Below are 8,896 nucleotides of genomic sequence, written 5' to 3' on the forward strand. Positions count from 1 at the left end.
GTTGGATCGTTAATTCATTGCCTGGTATGAAAGTTGCTAAGTTCTTCCTGTAGTTTCTGGTTTGAGTATTTCTTCAGCTTCTTATTCTTCATTGTAAGTTTGTAACTTTGGTTGTTTGGCTATTTGTTTGCACTTATTTATGCATTTATTCGGAACTCTCTTGTACCATGTCTTTTATTATAGGGGAATTGTTATTTTGGGTCTCAACAACTCGTGATTTTTATTCTTGCATTATATGGAGGTGTTTTCACATTAATAAATATAATATCTTTTATGCTATTTAATTTCTAGCATATATTTGTTTCACTACCTCAAAAAATTTTACAAGTGACTCTGAAAAAATATTTCCACGGTCTACAACTCATAGACTTAAGTTGTGTGGTTTTCTCATCACCTCATTCACTCCTTTTCTGCTTCCTCTTTCCTTCCTATAAATCCATTAGCCACATCGTCATCGTCCCTCCTGCAGTCCCGAAATGAACATTCATCTTCCTTCCTCGTGGACTCACCCAACTGACGCTGGTCACTGAGAGCTGGAAAGCCAACCACCCAGAACTTTTCTGCGCCGACGTCGGAAAAATGGCAAAATGTTGGTGACTCATCCAATCCATGACCTAGTTGGGTTCTCATAAACCTCGTCCTTTATGATTATTTGAAAAAGCTTGAAAACCATGTTCTGGTTGAAAAAGAAAAAGACAAAAAGCTTGAAAACTAGTTGTGCCACCACATTATTGGATGGGGTCTAAAGAAAGACCTGTTTCAGCTCATCCATCCGCATCAGAATGCGCCTTTTGTAGGGCAATTAATTGAGTGCATTAAAAACAATGGCATCTTTTTCCACCAACAAAATAAGGAATAGCAGATTCATTATATCTATGATTATGAAACAATGAATGGAAGAGGAAGAAGAAGCTGTTACTCTCTTTGATTCCAAAACTGTCAATCATGTTTGAACAAAACCAAATCATGATTTTAAAAGTAATTTTACACTATACAAAATAAATAAATATGTGAAAAAAATTTATTTCAATTTTATAATTTTAAAAGTGCTTTTTGCCAGATTCCCAAGAAAGTTCCATGAACCAAGCTTGATGATTTGATGGGTATAAAGACGAAGCTTTGTTGTATGAGCTCAAGATCAGGGGCTTTCTGTAGAAATCGATTATGGCTGCGTCCGCCAAATGGTGTCTAGTTTTTTGAAGGAGAGAGAAAGGGGAGATGACGAGGAGGAGAGGTAAGAATGATGTAGTTGCCACGTAAGCAATTCTCATCAAAATTAAGTGCCAACGTAACAGGGAGAGGATTGTAAGTGGAGAGAAAATGGAGAGAATAAGTGGAGACATTCCTTTCTCCAAAGTAACTGGGTGTTAAAAGAAGAGTGACCGATGCTCCTGTTTTAATACTTTGGAGACAATAACAATTCTGAAAAAAAAAATAAAATTGAATACTTATAGAGTTCCTATGCAAGATTTTTCATAATTAAATTGGACCAAAAGTGCAACTTAAGATTTACAGAGTTCACTTTCTTTACCAATTCAATTAATTGGATCAAAAGGAGAATGATAAAATAACAGAATCAATGGGTCCGTTTGGATTAGCGATTGAAAAAATAACTTATTGTCAATTTGACTTTTAGAAAAGTTAAATTGGATAAAAGTTAAATTAGATAAGTTGAATTGTGTTTGGATATGAGTTTAGAAAAGTTAGTTTGTAAAATTGAGATTGGTAAAAAGTTGTTTGGATTATAATTGAGTAAAAGTAAGTTTGGTTATAAAATAACCAAGAGAAATATGAGTTTTAATAAACAATAAAATATGATTAAAAAAACATTTTACGTAATACAATAAAATTAAAATAAATGGCCAACCGGACGAAAATGATGGGCTCATTCTCTTCTACTACAGTTCAAACCTTTCTACCTTTGTCTTCTCTTCGCTCTTTATTACTATTCTTTTCCCCTCTGCTTTTCACTGTCTGTCTTCCATGTACGTACTCTTCCACCCCAAAAGCTGCCCATCACGCCTTACGTCCCAGACCTTCTCTACTTTTCACTTCGCATTACCTCTACGTGTTCGTTAACGTTTCTTACTATATTGCATCCCTCACGTTCTACAGAAGCAAGCAAGATGCTTCCTTTCAGGGGTTTCTATGGGTTTGAGAGCTGGTTAGATCAGAGTGCGTATTCTCAGGAACCCAGCTCATCCATCAAGTCCGTGGAATTGGATAACGGGAAACCAATTCTGAGCTCCACATCAAAGTCTGAAAGGAAATCGATGGGGGAGTCGCGACAGAGCCGACGGCGCAGCCTCTTCTCTCCAGTGACTAAGGTCTGAGTTTTACGAATGAGGAGATAAGAATAAATGAGGAAAGACAGGAATAAAAATGAGATAATTGGACGGAGGAATAAATAATCATTTGATAAAAAAATTATTTTCCTAAATGTCCAATATAAGCACGATTCAATTTGAAAAAGCTCCTTCATGTAGCTTATCACAACGCACAGTTTAATCTAACTTTTGGTGTTGAAGTGGGGTGGCCCAAAAGCTCTCTCAAACACCTTCTCCTCCTACAAATGGGCTTATCATCAGTTTAAGCTCTTTTGGCCCACCAACTGCCCATCCAAACAGGCTTAATAAGTTTAATAACCTAATTTAAACATGTAAAATCCTTCATTCAATAACACTATTTAAACCCCTAGAAAACTTATAATGATTTAAAGCCAGTTTATTAAACCCATTAAAACTAATGATTAATTTAGAATTAATTCTAGAAATTATACTTAGAATTATCTAATTGAACGATTAGATTGGATAACTCACCAACACAATTGAATAATCAAGCAAAGATTTATTTGATGATTATTATGTAGACCGTTGGATAAGCATGTGCAAATATTTGATAGTTATTTAAAAGAAAAATAAAATTTTTGTATTTTTTTAAAGATTTAAGAAATTTATAAATATTTTAACCTTTTTTTTGGATAAAAAACAGTCAAACAATCTTATATTTGCTTCCAATTTCAAATAAATAAGCAAGACTCGTTTGGTGATAAGTTGAACAATTAATTACCAAACCCATACTGACGTGCCGAATACACAACAAATTAACTTACTTTAACCAACTTTGCACCTTCCCAACCCAGTCAGATCTATATACGCAATTAACCTACCCTTTAAAGTCAAATGACTTGGACAAATTAAGTTGATCATGAGCACGCATTGTACATATATGCAAAGAACAAGTAGGAAATTTTTACTAATTAATTAAAACAAAAGTATATCGGGCAAGAAGAAAACAATAAATATACGTATCAAATTAATATCACGAGAGAGCTTGATGAGAAGTGTATCGCCTACCTCTCTACTAAGATGCTTTTATGTCTTTCTTCCACCCATCCCAAGTGAAAGCTTCTATATTTAATGAATTATATAAAAAATTATAATACTACTTCCGATCCTAATTATAAGACCCAGTTGACTAATTTGAGGAGATTAAGGAAGTAAGTTAAGTTAGTTATTTATAACAAATAAGTGTTGTCATTCCTAAAATATCCTTGCTAATTAAGTGTGTTGGTTAGAACTATAATTATTAGAAGGACTATCTTGGAAAAAAATGCATAAATATGAGAGATAAAATGGATTGGGGTCTTATAATTAGGACCAAATTAAAAGTCAAACAGGGTCTTATATTAAGGATCGGAGGTAGTATCAGTTTAAACAAAATAATTTTGTGTGATCAATTCAAGTGGGGAGAATCGGATGGGACTACTTGTCCTGCCTCTGTCATGATGAGGGGCTTGATTTGCTTCTTTTTGTCTCATTTCTTAATTTTTTTTTATATTAATTTAAGGGTTATTTTGCATTAGGAAGATTGTGGTTTATTCTCATAAAAAAATAATTGAATATTTAGTTTATGTTTTCAGGGAGAATAACATTAAAGTCACAAAAGAAAGGTTAAAGTAACGACAATTTGATTCCAAAACATTTTGTGAAAGTAAATTACAAATATCGATTCATACAATTGCAAACATAAATCACAGTTATAAATTGAAATTATATTGCAACTTTAAATGCTAACATAATATTGTCAAAAGTTTATTTTTTTTTTTAAAAAAAGAGGGGATCAAAATATCATCATTTAAGAATCTTTATCAACATTCAAAATTTTAGTGTTAGCATCTTCTATTAATAAATTAACAGCATTAAAATTAGTAAATTAGAGAGTGATTAAAAAATATTATATAAAATTAAGGATAGTATTGAAATTTTGCGTAAAAATCAAAGACTAAAAATGAAATATCCGCTTTTTTTTAATACAATTTAAACCCACACCACATGTCAACGCTCAGCTTGGGTTGAAAATCTTATTTAACCGTAACGGGTAGCGTTAATATCGGGACAAGTTAACATTGACAACTCAATATACACTTGCGAACATTATTACAGAGTGAGTGTCTGGCTAGCATGTCACTTATATTCTTTCAAACAAACAAAAAAATCAAATGTAGAAAGAATGAGATAAAAAAGACATGTTTCATTGAGAAAGAAAATACATTTATGCAAATTTAATCAGATGGTCAAGACTTCGATCCCTCTCAATATATATTAAAAAAATCACACTAAAAGATAAAAATTCTTAATTTATTTAATTTTCACCATTCTTATTATTCAATGTCTAAAAATTGTTAACCTTTAAATTAATGTATAACTTGATACTCGGAGAATATCTATAATTATTGCAAATTATTTAATAGGAGAGGCTAAAAAATCTTCCAATTGAAGACCTATTATATGGATGTTTATTGGCGAGAGAAAGATAGAACAAAATAAAAATAGAACAAAAATTTAAAAGATTATAAGACACGCACAATATTATATAATTGAAAATATAATAATTAAATAACAGTGACATTCGAATTATCGTAATATTGCTTTAATTTTTTTCCCAAAAAAAAAGATATAGAATTAAATTTTACAATTATACATTTATCAATGAAAATTGTACAGCCACTTCAAATGATGCTGACAATGAAGTGTTCAACTTGGTGCGTAAAGTGGATGCATATGGACTTGTACTCATTATCCATGAAGAAAAGTCTCCAATATAATCCAAGATTATAATTGATAAGTTTGGGAATTAGGGGAAAAAAGAAATAAATTATATATATAATACTTTGGAATTGGAATTTATTTCAGTCTTTTAGTTTTATTAGGTGACTTCAACGACTGCGCTGGTTCCACACGTTATGTAACATTACCCAGAATATATAGTTTACTTGCGTTCTTAGACAATAATATAAGAAATCTATATTATTTACAAATAAAATACAATATATATAATTGACATCTTTGTAACTTATTTAAGTCTTTGGACTCTACGAATATATATTGGCTTGAAGAACCAATATATATTGGCTTGATGTGATGTATATTTGAATTACCATATATAGTTTAATTTAATAATCATGTAAAATAAAATACAATATATATAATTGACATCTTTATAACTTATTTAAGTCTTTGGACTCTACTAATATATATTGGCTTGAAGAACCTATATATATTGGCTTGATGTGATGTATATTGGAATTACCATATATAGTTTTATTTAATAATCATGTAATGAGTTTAGGTGGCGTTAAAATACTATCTCATAAACAGACAATAAACTGAAGAATTGAATATTAATTGGAGATTTAATTCAATTATAGAGAAACAATGAAGACATACACTATATATATATATATATATTGAAATAACGCTTTATTAATATTGTCGTTACAAACATACTAGAACATCACATGATACTAACAAGAGAGATAATAACAAAGATACATATGGTCACAGAGATCAGCCATGCAGCCTCTTTTAGCTTTGCAATTTTGAGGGAAGTGAACACATATATCTCATCTGCTACATCCTCCACTCATCGGAAACAAGCATATCTCCAATTCTTCTTCAACACTAAAGTCCCAATAACTCCCCAAAAGCCAAAGGCAAACCCAATTGCTATGACAAAATAAAACCACACCTTTTCTGAATCATTTTCGTCTTCTAATTCCTTGTTGGTTTCAGGAACTTGATGAGTATCATCACCTTGACACTTGTTTGAGAGTGGAGTTCCGCAAAGATAAGCATTGCCAACATAAATGGATGGATCATTCAAAGTCAAGAATTGATTTTCAGTTGGAATTGGCCCTGAAAGGTTATTATATGACATGTTCAAATGGTTCAATGCAGTTAGCTTGGACAAACTCATTGGAATTGCACCTGAAATTTAGTTGCAAGAGACATCAAAGGATTCAAGTTGTTTCATATTTCCAATTTTCTCTGGAATTTCTCCTTTCAAATGATTGTGAGAAAGGTTTAAGCCTATCAATCCAACAAGCGAGAATAATTCAAGAGGAACCCATCCTACCAAATTATTATTTGACAAATCCAAGTTGACCACAAGCTCCAAGATTCTAATATAGTCTAATTCTCTTCCTTTCATAACTTGTTTCACATCTTGATGGTTCCAATCATTGATAGCAAGCACGCCGTTGATAACAACTGGATCAGATGATTTCCGTATATGAACACTATCTTTGGTCATTTGGGTAAGATTGCCAATGCAATGGGGTATTGAGCCACTTAAATTGTTGTTTGCAAGGTCCAAAATTTGGAGAGATCTGAGTTGGCACAGATTTGGAGGAATGTTACCCTCTAACATGTTATCCCTCAACCTCAGAATTTGCAAGGAAGAAAAAGTGTTATTGGTCCAGGATGATGGTATACTTCCAATAAACTTATTTTCGCCCAAATCTAAAATTATCAAATTATTCAAATTTTTCAAAGTCAATGGAAGCTTCCCTTCAAGACAGTTATTGTTCAAATGTAACCAATACAATGAGGAAAGCTCACTGATAGAGACAGGGAAGGCACCAGACAATTTGTTGAATGAAAAATTTATTTCCCTCATTCCAAGTGATGGATTATCTCTCCAGCAATTTGGAATTTCACCAGAGAAATTGTTATGAGAAAGATCAAGTCTTGTTAGATTTATAAATTCACAAAGACCTTGAGGAATGTTGCCCCTAAAATAATTACTTGAAAGATTAACGTCCTTTAGATTTAAAAGTTGATCAAGACTTTGAGGAATATTGCCACTAATAGAATTACTGGAAAGATCAAGGCTTTTTAGATTTGAAAGTTTACCAAAACTTTGAGGGATGTTACCACTAATTATTTGAAAGATAAAGGCTATATAGATTTGAAAGTTGGCCAAGACTTTGAGGAACATTGCCAGTAAAAGAATTACTTGAAAGATCAAGGCTATATAGATTTGAAAGCTGGCCAAGACTTTGAGGAACATTGCCAGAAAAATAATTCCATGAAAGATCAAGGTCATTTAGTTTTTCAAATGGGCATTGAGTCTATTATTTCTCAAAAATAGTTTCTCTATGTCATATTTGATGCATCTAGAAAAATCAGCTTCACCAAATGCTTCTCCTTGAAGATTGCTATCTTCAATATTTAACATTTGTAAATGGCACATGTTTTTTAAAATTTGTGACACAGAAATTTCTAGTGTGGCTTTGACTTGATTCATGCTGATATCTAGATGGCGAAGGCTTCTTAACTCGCCCAACCAAAATGGAACTGAACTAAAACTATTTCTAGGAAGGTCAAGATATTCAAGGGAAGTCAAGTTTGATAAAGCAACAGGAATGGGTCCACAAAGTGCATTATATGAAAGATCAAGAGAAACCAGATTCTTAAACTCTCCTAGCCATAATGGCATTGAACTAAGATTGTTGGAATGGAGGTCAAGGAATTCAACAAGAGTCCAATTTTGAAACACATGAAGGACTCGACCATCAATTTCATTTCGAGCCAGATTCAAGACCTGAACTCCAGTATTATTTGTGAAATTGAATGGGGGAAGAGGAGCGAACAAGTTGCCAAGTCCACATCCCTCTAATTGGAGTTGTGACAAAGAAGGAAGCATGTGAAGTACCTGGAACAAGTTGTGAGCTTCTCCAAGGTATATTTCACTTAGATTGAGGTGTTGCAAAGACTGAAGTTTAGAGATCCAACTCATGTCATTGATGCGCAAACCATTCCTACTTAGATCAAGAAACTGCAACGTTGTGAGGTTTCTACCAAGATTGGTAGGAATCTTCCCTGTGAAATTAGACTCAGAGATAGAAAGATATCCCAGCTTCCCCATAGAACCAAGAAAGGCAGGAATTGAGATGGCATTGAAGTTGTTTCCACTCATCCAAATAAATCAAATATTGCAACTCCAACAAAGATGGATCAACACCAATAGCTTGTAGGGAATAGTAACTGAGATCAAGTTTGAGAACATGACCCGTAACATTCTGACAAGTGATGCCATCCCATTGGCAACAATTGGTTTTGGGATTCCAGGAGGAAAGGTTTTTATGTGAGTCATCATAAATAGATGCTTTGAACTTGAGAAGAGCTTGCTTCTCTGATTCAATGCATCTTCCACACAAACCTAACTGGGCAATTCCCAACAACAACAAGAAAAGCAAAACAAATCCTAATAGGACGTGTCTTCCCATGTGGATGAGAAAAGCTTAGGCAAAGTGAATTTTCTATATGGTGAATCTTTATCGAGAAGTGGAGTGTGGGGCTTGTTCAATGCACACACAACTCATATTTATAGATGACTTTTTTTTAACCAAAAAATGTGATAAAAGATAATCATGACTTGTATACTTTTAAAACAGACAACTATTCACTTGTGGTTTTCTTCAATCTTTATGTTCAAATTATATATTAAAAGAATTTAAAAGATGAAAAATATGTGGTTAGCATCAAAGTACCCTGAGCAGTAACAAACTGAAAGCAATTTACTTTCGAATTGCAATGATGCGTTAACTGGT

At 32.7% G+C, this 8,896-nt stretch overlaps 1 pseudogene; it reads right to left on the reverse strand.

Moving 5' to 3' along the window:
* Nucleotides 1–399: 399 nt before the first annotated feature.
* Nucleotides 400–6,711, reverse strand: LOC114755218 (receptor-like protein EIX2; annotated as a pseudogene).
* Between the last annotated feature and the right edge of the window lie 2,185 nt (nucleotides 6,712–8,896).

This window comes from Neltuma alba, unplaced genomic scaffold, assembly GCF_004799145.2.
Source record: "Neltuma alba isolate B1F8T4 unplaced genomic scaffold, ASM479914v2 tig00010239_pilon, whole genome shotgun sequence".
NCBI lineage: Eukaryota > Viridiplantae > Streptophyta > Magnoliopsida > Fabales > Fabaceae > Neltuma > Neltuma alba.